This window comes from Syngnathus scovelli, chromosome 19 (genome assembly GCF_024217435.2).
Source record: "Syngnathus scovelli strain Florida chromosome 19, RoL_Ssco_1.2, whole genome shotgun sequence".
NCBI lineage: Eukaryota > Metazoa > Chordata > Actinopteri > Syngnathiformes > Syngnathidae > Syngnathus > Syngnathus scovelli.
This window is the reverse complement of record NC_090865.1, coordinates 3,855,312-3,869,967: the sequence shown is the minus strand read 5'-3', so window position 1 is coordinate 3,869,967 and position 14,656 is coordinate 3,855,312.

Sequence of the window (14,656 nt, the reverse complement as noted above, 5' to 3'; positions counted from 1 at the left end):
GTTGCTTGAATCCTTTTCGTGATGTCACACAAAGAGATTTATTTCCCAAAACGGAATTTTTCAAGTTGCGCAACGTCAACCGATCTGACATTCGGCGGAAAACGTTTGGATGAAAATGAAGCATCAAACCCGGCATCTTTCTCTGCACGCCCTACTCATCATTAAAGGTCCTTTCATGAGGAAAGTCGTTTTTGTTGACTTTATCTTCTCATGAGGACGCCGCCGCCGCCACCACGGTGGGAGCGGACGCCTGGTAACTCAATTCCGTTTGAAGTCAATTAAAGAATGTCTATTCATCATTTTTATTTTCTCTAATGAAATATTTAATTCCACCAAGACTGAGATGAGATTAATTAAAGCGGGGTACTTGTAAAAGAAATGCTCCTTTCTTCATACCCTTTTAATTTTGTGCGTGATTAAGTCTTTTTTTTTTTTTTTGTTTCGGGAAGAGACACAAAGTCTTTCACTTGGCAAACTTCTTCATTTCTACGTTATTGATGCGGCTCCTTTGTATAAATCATTGCACCACCCAAAGGGTTATAAATGCTCCCCAAAATTCAATTAGGGGTCATTCAGGACATCCCATCATTAAACGTTTTCGGGTCTCGACGGCCACAATGGCTCATTATACTAACGAGCATAAAAATACATCACGCTTCCCTATTACATTGAACTCGAAAGTGAAGTTGAAGACAGAGGCCTTTAAAATATTCATATCGAATAATTCCAGTGAAATAGCTTAAAAGGTACGCTTGGGAGAAGAAAGGCAGTTGTGATTACATTTGTGAGCTGTGAACAGCCATGCTTTGAACAGACTCATTACGATCGTAATAAAAAGCTTGGTCATTAATGTCCGCTAAGCTGGATCGTATGGTACATATGGATAATTTACAAGTGAAAACCTCTCAATGGGATGATGAAAAAAAAAAAAAGACATAAATATTGTATTTAGAGCCCTTTGGCAATGCAACAAGACATAATTTACACTTTTGGCCATGAAAACAAAGAACTGGACAATAAAAAAAAATATTGGTTCATGCAGTAGTAATTTTTGCTAACAGAAGTGACTAGCATAGCAATGATTAATTAGTAGTATTCTACTTTTATCAATAATCCAATTGAAGTTATTTTTAATTTAATTTTTAAATTTTGATATAATTTTTAATTTAATTTATAATCATTTATATTCAGGATGGCAGGAAATCATGCAGTAGTAATTTAATAACAGAAGTGACTAGCATAGCAATGATTAATTAGTAGTATTCTACTTTTATCAATAATCCAATTAAATAGTTATTTTCAATTTCATTTTTTAATCTTTATATAATTTTTAATTTCATTTATAATCATTTATATTCAGGATGGCAGGAAATCGTGCCCCTCATTTGTTTATGACTTACCCCATCGGCTAATTGCGGCGCTAACGAGACTCGGGAGAAGCTGCCGCTGCTTTGGACGTGCGTCGGGTTAATTAACAGCCTTGATTAAGATGAGATAAAACCTCACCGTGTTGCATACCGCAAAACATAAATGTGACTTATCGATACTAACGCATGAAACCGAGATTGTATTTTTGGCGTAATGGCGGCGGCGGCCATCTTTCCCTTGGCTCTAATGTCATCAAGATTTGTCTAGGTCCTCCTTAATATGTCCCCGTCCTCACCTTGCCTGGCGGTGCGTTCATGCGGACATCATCACGCTGCCAGGTGAACGCGGCGCCAACGCTGGCGCGCACTCCCTCGCCAGCTGTCCCGGCGTAACTCATTTATCGGAATCCATTTGTAGCGAGCGCTCGTATGAATAAAAGCAGCCACTTGCTTTCATATCTATATGCCGCCTTTTATAGCCTGGAGGGTTGTGAGATTGGAACCTGCAGACATGTTTGGCCTCATGGGGACGTGGAGATAGAAAGGGTGGAAATGCATCAGTATGTCATGCGTTCCACATGGAGCAAAACGACGTGAGTCTGGATGTGGAACACTTGCCTGGAGAAAGCAATTCCGAGGAAAAGCCACAATGGCCGACAAGAGGCCCGCTGGCGGAAACTCCAACTAACAGAGAAGAAACCTTCATCCAATTCAGTCACAGTAATTTCTTACAATGTCATTATGGCGCCCCCGAAATTGTATATTTTTGTGACTCACCATATTGGGAAGAGATGAGAGGCAGCCGTGCTAATTTAAATTATATTTAGTCGCGTGGAATGACATTTTAAGCGGCTTAAAGACAAATACGTGTTGGAACTTTTTCCAGGTTTATAATGACAAGCTTTATTAACTGTAAAAAAAAAATCCATCCATGTATTTTTGCAGCCCTGGGTTTGTAGCATTCTTATAGCGGCCCCGTGCGAGTGGTTTGGTCCGAGATGCATAATGTAAATCTGAGCGAGGTGATGCGTGGAAATAAGAGCATGTTCCCGTTTGAAAAAGAGTGGCTTTAAGTGGCATGTCTGCTCATGCTTCCTTCCATTAGTACTCCCTGAGAGGCTTGGTGACAGCACTGTGCTCAAAAGAGGCTCGGGCAAGACGTGTGCTGGGGAAGATGGAGCAGGAGGAGGGGCGGGGGGGTTTAAGTAGAGTTGCCCGACCTCAAGGCAAAGTAAGAAACTCCTGATGAAAGGAGCCAGTGAAGAGAGCGAAGGACAAAAGTTTGAGATGTTGGGTTTATGTCGATAAGGACACTGGAGAACAAAAAGGTGGCAACGAGCGGGAGATAAAAAAAAAAAAAAAAAAGGGATGAAGAGGGAGGTGAGATTGGGAGATAGTGATGAGTAAGGGAGGGGGCTGGAAGTTTCATGAGGGTGTCACTATGGTAGCAATGATTTTTCTACCATCTGTGGAGGACAAATTCCTCAGGGGGGTGGGGGGTGTCAGGGGAGGGAGGGGCTGGTGTGATGCAGAGCTTTTCTGGGTGGCCAAGGATTGTGTCTGTTTCAACAGCCAATCCGTTAGGGAATAACGGATAAACGGTTCGCTAAGCAGTAAGAAAAATAAAAAAACACACACACGTGCAAGTTTCTTTTGCATTCCAGGGCCGTGCATAGTTGCTAAATGGGGTGGGGTGGGGTGGGGTGGGGAGGGGCTTTGGTTGTTAATAGGCAAGCTGCAATCATAGATTAGCGAACATGACAGTGTCTTTTTCAGAAAAATCCATCTGCGGCGACCTCTCTGGCACTATTACAGCAAGGTCAGAGAACACAGAGGCAAACCAATCGATAGCATATTGAGTGCATGTGCTAGTGGACCGGGTCTGAAGCAGAACGATGGACAAGAAAAGGACAGAGAAGCAAAAGGAGAGGAAGAAAGAAGCTGGCAAATAGACAAAAAACAGACTCCAGACATTCCACTTGAGTTTAAAGCTAGCGGTTAGCATGCCTGCTGCACCAATAAAAGATTCTGGGTTTGAACCTTATTCCAAAATAATTGCTCTTTATTAGACAATGTCCAATAAATCAACTAAAATACCAAAAGGCTCATAACAACAAAATGATTTTCAACTCTTATGGAAGTCAGAAAATGAAAAATCGTCATGGCAACAGATGAGCAAACAATAGAATCAATGCTTCTGCACTGGGATGATATGGCTGATATTAAATAAATGAAAAGGGGACCATGTGACTTGCAGTATTCCACGCCCCCCCCACTCAGCTGATGTTATTTTCCGCCGGGGCCACTCTTATAGAACATGCGGACGGCCCAGCGCTTCCCCCATCCCTCCAAAGTGCACTCCACGCCATTCCCGCCAGAGCATGGCTATTTCTTTCCCCTCCCTCGCCACGCATTCAAATGCTGACTTGCCTGTTGCCCGAAACCACCTGTTCTACTTCTAGGAAGCCATCAAAAGAACGGAAACATCTGAAAATGAAAAATGGAAGACGCTGTGAAATTATTAAGCGGTGCTTGGAGGATGGAAAACCTTCTTAAAAAAGTCTTTCAGGCAGCTTGGGAAGATAAATATTAGCGCCTCGCCGAGCAGCAGGACATGTTTACTCTCATTAACTGCACCAATATTGCCACACAGATTTTGGGGGGGGACTTTGAAGAAGAAAAAAAAAAATTCCATCCATTTTCTATAGCGCTCAACTCGTTGTTATGATTCCACCTCGGTGCCATTTGCATACGGCTCACCTCCAGCCGTGTCTTTGTCACATCCATGACATCCCTCCGTCCCTCCGCACGCACACACAACCTACGGCGGCAATGGACCAATGTTGAATATGTAAATTGACATCTGCTCCAGTACCCAATCTCCAGCCCTCACCATGTGTCAGATATGCAAATGAAGCCAACATGGTTCCTTCCCTCCACATCCTCCCTCCTCTGCCTCTCTTCATCTGCGGCGAGCCTGCCAAGTGCCAGCAGAGGAGACAGAAGAGACGAGGGCCGGCGAAGGAGAGAGAGAAAGAGTTGAGGCTTCAAACAAAAGCTGATAATGATGTTGTTATGGATGGATGTTACACACGCAAACAGACACGTGAGCGAGTTTAAGAACGGGGGGGGGCTTATTAGAGGGAACACTGGCGGGGTATCAAGGGAGAAAGAGGCAGGGTGGCGTGGAGGGTGTGGGAGGAAGGACAAAGCTTCAACTCCTTTGGCACCATCAAGCAGGGCGCCTCTCACCTTCACTGCGTAATGAGCCCCGGACTCCTTGCACGCACTTATTGCACTGCGGCGTGAAGGCTCTTGGACAAAAAAACTCCATCGGTGCATTTTCTGGAGTCCTCATTAGGGTGCCGGGTGGCCCAGCTCATACCCAAGCCTGGAAAAATAAATCAAACGCACCCCCTCTGGATAGTTGAGAGCCACCAATGCTTGCCAATGAGCAATACAACGAGCTAGCAAGGGTCAGCGATACTTTGATCTGTGTTATTTTGGAGCGACGTCGGCCATCTAAATTCCTGATGTGTTGCTTTTGATCCATAAAGGATGAAATGGGATGCCACCTTTTCCCAGATATCGCCGCTCGCCAGTGCAGCGGCTCCCTTTGGTTGACTTCTGAGCGAATACATGCATGTGAAAACCGGCGTGTTGACGGCTCGTCGTGTTGTGCCGAGAGTGTCGACCTCTGAAGCTGAGCTCAAACCGTAATTGTAATTTCAAAATAGCAATTACAATTAAGAGTTAATGTATGCGAGGTGTGCCTAATGTAGTGACCGCCGAGGTTGAAAGCTACATTTGTCGAATAAATACGTTTTGGTACACTTTTTTCCCGATTCCCTTTGAAGTCACGCCGCCGTTTTCGAGGTCTGCACGAAAATGATAACGAGACTGCACGCTTTGAAGCAACCAAAAAAAATGGTGGGACACGTTACCGGTTAAACGGAGAGAAAACTCCAGAGCGTCAGCACTTCTTGCGGAGGGGAATCGGAACATTGATTTGAAATGCCCGGAAGGCAAGCGGTACCTAATCAAGTGTCCGGTGGGTGTATCACCGATTTACACACTGTGAAATATTTCGATTTCCAGTTTCAACGCCGAAACCTGCTTGTCGAATTCCACATCCACTTCCCGCATTGTGATTTATTTATTTCAAATTTTCCGACGACTCTTTGTTATTTATTGAAATATACTTCACAACGCTATGCAAGATTTGTATGTATTATTATCCCAGCTAGTAATAATGAGTGGCTGTGTCGCAGCGGTTCGGCTTTAAAGGATTACTACAGCTTTGAAATGCAAATATTCCGGAACTTTTGTGTTAAAAAAAAAAAAAAAGGGAGTTTTACTGTTCTGTTTTTATAATCTAGCAGCTGTTCTTCTGGCAATATGACAGCAGACTGAAATATAAAGTCGTGTGCAAAAGAGAGCGGCACATTTAATCAATAAAACTACACAGAGACTTTTAGGTACTGCTGTTTTGGTTAGCAACTGGGAAAAAAAGGTTAGGTAGGATACTTTGATTAATTTGACTTGGAAAGTCTAAAATGTCGTTTCTCAAGGCTGGCCTGAAATAGAAAAGTGTCTGTCGTCTGCTTATCATTAATTCAGGTTAATTTAGCCTCAGGCAGATGAAACATTCCCATCCACGCACATGAATTATTGGCTTGGAATATGCGAGATTGTATCACAAGAGGGAAGGAAGGCTGGCGCGAGATGGACTTGAAACTTTAAGCACAGCTCAATATTTGAACAGGCCATTCCAGGAAGCCGTATTGACCTCCATCACTTGTGTTTCACTTAAGCGCTGGCGGAATATCGAGCCCACTGAAACAACACCAGTCAGTCCTACGCGCTCAAGTGCTGCTGTATGAAAAATGAAAGGCTCAAGAGGAGCCCAAATTAAATGTTTATGTCGCAGCTTTCCTCTGAGGCAAACCTGGAGCTCGCTCTCAATCTTTTGACATTTTCTCTGTGATTGCAAAATAGTTTCGAATGAACATGTTTTGCTTTTGTAGTCATTTGAGTATTGATAATTCAAAAAAAAAATTTCGGTGTATATACAAATTTTACACACCCCTGTTTAAATGCCACAAAAAATAGATAAAAAAAAAATTGGGACTATTTCGCGGCCTGTAGATGATGTGGTTGCAAAAGTTTACACACCCTTGCTTTTTAATAGACTGTTCTAGTTGAAGAAAATCAATATTTTGCTTTTTCTGCACAGTTGAATAGAAAACCTGCAAGTCAAGTCGAAGCAACAAGCTCTAAAATACTTTTGCGACATCAAGATGACAGCGGTGAGCGAACAGTGCAAGGGAGGGGGGGGGGGGGGGCAGCAAATTTAGAAAGTGACAAGGCCTAGTGACAAGCTGAGAATGGAAATGAGAGGCGTTGAAAGGTGGGAGGTGGATGAAGACGCAAAGCGAGTTCAAAAACGAAAATAAGAGGAAACACTTTCATTTTCACTGACAACGAGCCAAGACGTGGCGTGATGATGTGACACAATCATCAGGCTGTTTGCACAACTGGAAGGGGAGGTCTCAAATGTGTGTGTCGAGGTTAGATGTGTGACCTCGTATGCGTGTGCGTCTATGTGTAAGAAAGCTGTCAACTACCCCCGGCAAGAGAGTTCCAGCAGTGTGTCAAGCTAATGGGCAGAAACTGGGGCATGGTGAATTATTCAACAGCTTTTTATGGGGAGGAAGATGCTTCCAATATCTTCCCTCAGGAAAAATGTAATGACCCTGCTCTCATAATACTTTTCACACACACACACGAGGCTGCGTGTGCGTTCAACACCATCGGTTTAGTTCCCAAATTCCTCAACTAATGGTCTTGTTTCCAAAAGCAAACAGAAGCGGCTAACCTCTGCGACGCCATTTTTTTTTTTCTTCCCCCCCCAAAACATTTGAATTATTCCACGAGACCTGAGGGAATGTTCGAGCTTCGCTTCACATTTTTCAAAATACTCAGTTGTGCAGAATGTGTCGGATTAATTACATTAATAAGATAATGAGTTTGGGGACTTGATTAAGTGACTTTGTTTCATTTTATTGGAGAACTTTCATCTACTTTCCTCTTTATCAAACGAGTGTTGAAATGGCTGAAAGGATTTGAGGGAATAAACTAACGTGACATAGGTTATGACGACTACGTGCACTTTGAATGAGGACCGTCATAAAACGCTTTATTTCCCAAAAGTTCACCTTTAGAGACATTCCGGGCTGCCCGAATCAAATCTTAGACAACACCTGGCATTTACAGCAAGGTTGACTCCCTGGTTCTATCTCGCTGTCGCTCTCCTAAACTCTCCTTTCGGCCCTTTCCCAGCATGACTCGGTGTCCAATCTGAATCGTTGACATTTAATTAGTTGCTGAGTGGAGGACGCTTCTCCAAATCAGCCCTCGAGTGCCGCTGACCTTTTCCGAGAGGGTCGCTCATCTGTCGTTAGAGCGCACACACTAATGTCACACACACACTGACAAAGACACCCTGATGTGAAACTATATATAATATATCTAGTCGGATGTTTGGAGTGTTTGTGGTCCTTTCACTGCATTGCATCATTTTAATCAGGCATCACGAGAGGATGCTAATAATATAAAAACACGGCGGTTAAGTCGACGGTCAGCCGGCGATTCCGCTCGACATATCATCGGGTTGTCTTTTTTTTTTTTATCCGCCCTGAAAGAAGCCTGTCAACACAAGCAAGGCGTGACCCAAATAGAGAAATGAGAAGTAAGATGGGCTAACAACCTGGCAGAGGCGGCTCTCAACTCATGCCAGGGATGGGATGTTGCCCAAAATTAGTTTTGGACTCACTAAAAGATTGGGTAGCATGTTCCAAAAAAGATAGATGAAGAGGAACAGTGGTGGTGGAAGGACGTAGGGAATAAAAGAAAAGCTGGAGTTGGTCCTGCGCTGTGATTGGCTAGCGAGCAATTGTGACGTGAAATTAGCTGGGACAGACTCCAGCACACGAGCGGCAGGAAATCTCGTCAACTACGAGCGTGAGGATGTTGGTTTCCAGCATTGTTTGAAAATCTGGCCACAATGGCTCGTAAAGTTAACCTTAATGGGAATGGAATGGGATTTATTGTGATTGCACAAGCATCAGAACACAGCGATAAAATTTACTTAACAGTTAGAAGCGGATAAAAAAAAAAAGAAGACCATTCAAAGTGGTCCAGGATGGATGGATGGATGGATGGATGGATGGATGGATGGATGGATGGATGGATGGATGGATGGATGGATGGATGGATGGATGGATGGATGGATGGATGGATGGATGGATGGATGGATGGATGGATGGATGGATGGATGGATGGATGGATGGATGGATGGATGGATGGATGGATGGATGGATGGATGGATGGATGGATGGATGGATGGATGGATGGATGGATGGATGGATGGATGGATGGATGGATGGATGGATGGATGGATGGATGGATGGATGGATGGATGGATGGATGGATGGATGGATGGATGGATGGATGGATGGATGGATGGATGGATGGATGGATGGATGGATGGATGGATGGATGGATGGATGGATGGATGGATGGATTTTTTTTTAAAAGTCATCCCGCCTTTGGATTTTGCATCTCTCCAATCCAGGCTTGGGAAATCCCCATGACTATTAATAACGGCATAATCGGTTGTGACAAGCTTTGAACCCAAATTCACACACACACACTCACACACACACTCTTCCCGGACCTTCTGAAGCAGCACATGATGGATCGGTGGTACGCTTTAATCATCCGCCGTGGGTTCGAGCTCTTGACAACAAACCTGTCCTTGCCTTGCCCTACACAAGATGCCAAACAGCAGCTCGAGACGTTTTGATCAATATACAAACGAAAGCAGAATAGTGCCGATACAACTTTCTATTTTTCTTGCCTGGACATCCTGCATATAATTATGCTAAAAAATAATGAACTACCTCTTAACCTGGACTAGATAGCGAAAACTCCAAAGTCTGAAAAAAGGCTGAATCGTTTTTTTTTTTTCTTACCCAGTTTGCATCCAATTACTAAAATTACTATGGCGTTGAGACAGGACAGGGGAGCTTCATTAAGCCCATCCAGAAGTATATCATTAACTGACCCTAGATGGACCACAAGAGCCCCCCCCAACACTCCAAAATGGAATCTCTGGGAACGTTGCTATTCCCCGATCTGTCGAGATGAGAAGGCGATACGCTGGATGTTTTGTGCATGTATGTTTTTTTCTCTCTCTCTCCCTCTTTTCTTCTTTTTTTTACTGTTCCAAAGCTTTCTCTGATCTGATCTGATGTGAAATCACAAATTGGCCCCTAGCCGATGCCCCCTGTGTACATAACAGAACTCATTAAAGATAGGAGGGTTATTAAAAAGTGATGGAGCGAGGGAGGACTGTGACAAGAAAAACGGGTTCTGTTTAATAAAAGCCACGGAGGAAGGAGAGCAAGAAGCTCCGGATAGAAAAAAAAAAAAAAAACTTTCTGAAGCGTGGCTTAGATTCTGAAAAAGCATTTGACATGCTGAGCAGAAGTGAGACGGACTCTTTGATGCTAAGCTAGGCTACAAATAAATGATGCATGACTCCCCACTTAAGATAACAACATTTGTTAAATCACACCCATCACGATACCCCCCCCCCCCTCCCCCCCTCCCTGATCATGGAAATACGGTCCACTCGTCCGCATGCACTCAAAGATCTCCACTATTCTGCTTCATGGATGTTCATCTATATTTTAGTTGTTGTGACTGGGAAAGCAAAGACAAACACGCTCGAGCGTCTCGAGGAGGTCGGCCGGATGGATGGCATGTCGCGAAAAACTCGGAGCGACAAAGCTCGGGAAGAAAAAACAGCGAGGGAGGAGGAGGAGGAGGAGAGGGGGGAGATGTTCCAGCTTGTTTGCTCTCCAGAGGCTACGATGGATCCAGATGGATCAAGCCTGGAGGGGGAGCAGAACGAGCATCAATATTTACTCGCGTTCTCTCGCTTGTCCCAATGAGACAAGACGAGGAAAAACAGCATAATGTAGAACCACTTAAGGCTTCACATTTATCAACATCTCAAAAGAACCTTCTTCATTTTTCAAAGAGGCAGCAGCTTTTGTGATCTGGACTCAACCACCACCAAGTTACTTTTCTTCCAGGCTACTTCTAATTTACGTCTACATATTCGGCACATCTTCAGGGGGGGGGAGTCTGAGTCATAAAAGGCGAGGCGGGATTGAGCTAGCAGACGGTGACCTTGGGAGTCAATAAATATGAGGTGAGCAACGTGGTTGAAAGGTTAATGACCGGGTTGGCTCATTACCTTGGAGACATTTTGACACAAGGAAAAGCACCGGCATATAAAATAAGATGGAAGGAGAAGGTAGCGGAAAATCTCGGTTGGATTAAATCATCATGACGCTCCATCTATTAGAAGATTCTCATCTCTAAAGAACTTTTGTATTGGAAAGGGTAAAGGTCAAGCTATGTGGTTGACAGAGGGGAGAGAAACGGGGATAAACACCACCGGGTTGGGTTTCCACCATCCACCCACCCCGTCCATCTTTGTCTCCTATGCATGGCTTCTTCCGCCCGCTTGGCGTGTACATATACGTTTTGACGTCTTTATCGTGGAGGCTGAGAGGCGGCGCGGTGGCAGCGATGCCGTGTGAAGCGGAATCAGGGCAGAATGGAAGCACTCGTCCGGATAATGGAGAGAGAGAGCTTGGAGGAGTCTTGATGCGGCGCAAAACACACACACAGCTGTAATTTGTCATTTGGCCGGGAACTGGGACGTCAGTTCGGGGTAACTTTTTTTTTTTTTTTGCTTCCGGCGCCATGATAATCTTTCCCTTTGAAGGCCGGCCAATCCAATCCCACGGCTGACATGGCCAAGACGGACTCCACCATTCTGACCTTTATGCTTGCACTAGCTAATCTTTCACTATAAGAGGGAGGCGGGATATTGGCAGTGCGTTCAACAAGCTTCATGAGTCGAGGATTTGTTACTCCTTTTTTTTCTAGTTGCTCCCGTTTTTAATAAACGCGGCACAAAGGCTGCTTAGTCACTTGACATTTAACCAAACCTCATGTTCCCGCCTTTGGCTTAATGTTCCTAGTGTGTCAAAACGACTCTTGTGTCAGGTCCTCCTTTCCCCCCCCCGGGAGCTTATGGTCATGTAAGGTTTTTCTACACTTTCAAATCATTTCTTTTTTTTTTTAAATGCTGATAAAGGTCCAGGATGGTAAACATGGGCCAGGACCGTTGGGTCAACCTGCTTCCTCCGAGCTGGCTTAAGGATGAATAATTGAGATCCTTCCATTTGTTTTCCCGACTCTTGCCGTCATTGTTGTCCTTGCAAGCCCAGCCCGAGTGTGAGCTCGCATCAACGGGGCGACCTCCAATCTCCCGCTATTTCCCGACATGGTCGCAATCAACACTTGAAGCGCGCCCCGCTGAGAAGCAACCCACACTGAAGACAGACTTGGAGTGATGGCGATATAGGGCGCAGGAAAGGGAGAAGAGGAGAGATATAAATAGCGGGAGGGTGGAGATGGAAGGAAAGAAAGCCAGGCAGCTCCTTTGGTGAGAATCCTAAATTTACCCTGATGCTGAAGCTCCCCGCCGCGTTCAACTCATACTCTGACAGAAGATGAGCCGCATCCGTGCATAAAGGCACGCCACGTGTACGGTTACATCTCTGAATATAGGTGACAAATTGCTGCAAATGATAAAAGGTAAATAATACCTCGGTAAAATCGATAGCCCGTTTTAAATTACACCCCTGGGTACATTTATCTTTTTTTCCAATAACAGTTTTTGTATTTTAAAATATTCCTGCATTTTATCATGCTGCGCCCATCCCTCAGAAGAACACAATCGATACACTCTTGTATTAAAAAAAGTTTTTAGATTTTTTTCAAATGCGGAATGAGCAATATTTTTGGTTATTGGGGTTTTATTTATTTATTAAATTTTTATTTGAATTTTATTTTATTTTTATTTTTTTAATTGTAACCTCCCCCCAAAAATAAAACTGTAATGGTAACATCAGTCTATTATGATTAAGTCATATAACCAATTCTAAATATTTTAAGGGGACCCCAAATGAACTAACCTTTTTGTTCCAGTTCTCTTTTGCTGCAGCCGAATAAAAATAAGAAAGCATGGCGCACAACATTTGGACTTTTCACACAGTGCTGGAGCCCACCAAAGAAACAATGTTGATGCAATCACATCTAATTGTCCGCTAATGGCTCCCTTTCCGCTTTCCTTCTCTAATTGGCTGGAGTGCCATCTGCGCACACTCGCCGATGCAAAACGTTTTTTTTTCTTCTGCAAAACTATCCAGAACTTGCCTAGATTAAATTTACAGCTGCGTGAATCATTCCGGGCGATGTCACCGGTTTGAACGTGTGCCGTTGTTTTATAAATCACCTTTCAGCGGTTGTCACCTTCTTGGAAATCTTTTTTTTGCTGGTGTGTGGCAACCAAAGGTGAGTCAGATACAGAAACAACCGTGCTTGAAGCACAGCTGTTACCATGGAAACCTCCTTTACCTGAGCTCACCTTAACTGATGGATTTTGTCGCATATAATAAGCCCGGGATAACTTCGAATGTGTCCCCAAAAATACGTTTCGTCACCACAGTGTGGGTGGCTGTCATTAAAAAAAAAAATCCCAGCTCCATTATTCTGTCTTTATTTTTCCCTAGGAAGCTTTTGACAAAACTAAAACGTGCTCACTTTCCATCCCAACAAAACATCTTCGAGGAAGCGTATCGCTTTTCATATCATTTGAGGAAAAAAAGGCAAAGTCAGGCAGTTCTCCCATTAGGATGTGAATCACGCTCGGTGGCACAGAGACGGACGGATCCAGGTTTATGTCTCCTTTAACACCGCAGAGGTGACACATCAATTCACACTTGTCTGCTTGGATGCTAACTTGCTGCGATGGCACTCTCTTCGGGTGCTCGCGTTGTTTTTCTCCGAATCACAAATGATTCCCGACGTTCGTTCGTTCGTCCGTCGCCTTACCATTTGCCAGACTGATTCAGGACAAACAGGACACTACTTTGCATTTTCAATTTTCAGATAAAAACCTCGTCTTGCAGCCGTATTTATTCGCCCTTGCGTTCTTTTCTAACAATAGAAAAAATCGGATATTTCGATGATCTTGGTCCCCGGTGTGAAGAGTAAAATGCTTTCAAGTGAGCATTAAACTTCACACCTTTGTGTCTGTTATTTACAGCTCTTCCACTCCCTGTAAAGGCAGAAAATTGCTGTGTCTCCAAATTGTCCGCTGCTGTTGTTTATATTGAACAGCCAACAGTTGGAATCATTTCTCCAGAAAAATAACACGGGGTGTTAAAAATATCCACCTCACGGATAATCATTTAAAACTCCATTCGGCGAAAAAAGCGAAGTGTGGAGAGTCTCTGTCACCGATTGGTGTGGAGATTCTCTGTCACCGATTGGTGCCATTTTTTTCGCGGCCGCGTTTGTGTGTGCGGTGGGCAGAAGATTACCACGGCGCAGCGGTGTGCACCTCATCCCCGAGTGCGACAGGAGCAGATGTTAAAGCTCGTGTTGGCTGTGGGGCTTAAAACGCGAGTCCCATCAAAGGAAACGCTCGCTCCCCGTGGGCAGCGGCTCTCTGCGTGCCATTTTTTTTTCCCTTCATCCAACGTTCGTTCGCTTTGTTCATCAGAAATCCCCATGCTGATGCCAGATAAAAAATAAAACGGGCAGCTCAGCCTCTCAAAAATTTGCATTAATCAATATATATTTTCCTCCATATTTGGAAGGGGCTTGATTATTATTCCTGGTTTGGCCGCGACCCATATTCCAACCAAAATGGCAATTGTGTCACTTGAATCACGTCGAGTAAATGCAGCTTGAAAGCTGCAGGCCTCTATTTTGTGTTCTACAATGTGCACTGCCTTCCGGCCGATTGAGCTGTCACAGCATTTTGGTCACTGCATGGATTCCTCCCGACGGAGGGCTTGGTGGGTAAATTGAGCATCAAGGAGAGTGTTAGGCCAAAAAAAAAAAAAAAAAAAAAGCAGCAGAGATGCTCACATCGCACTTCTCCATTCTTTGACTCATCGGACTAGCTGCCGTGACCCCTTCGTATTAGAAAAGTGCTTTGGCGCCACTTTTTTTTTTGTCTTTACTTTTCGGACTTTGCGACTACGTGTTTGTAATTCCGTCTGCGAAACTTTGGCAGCTGTTACGCCAGGGTTGCATCACCACGACGCGAGTCACAACATTTTTCACGGCGG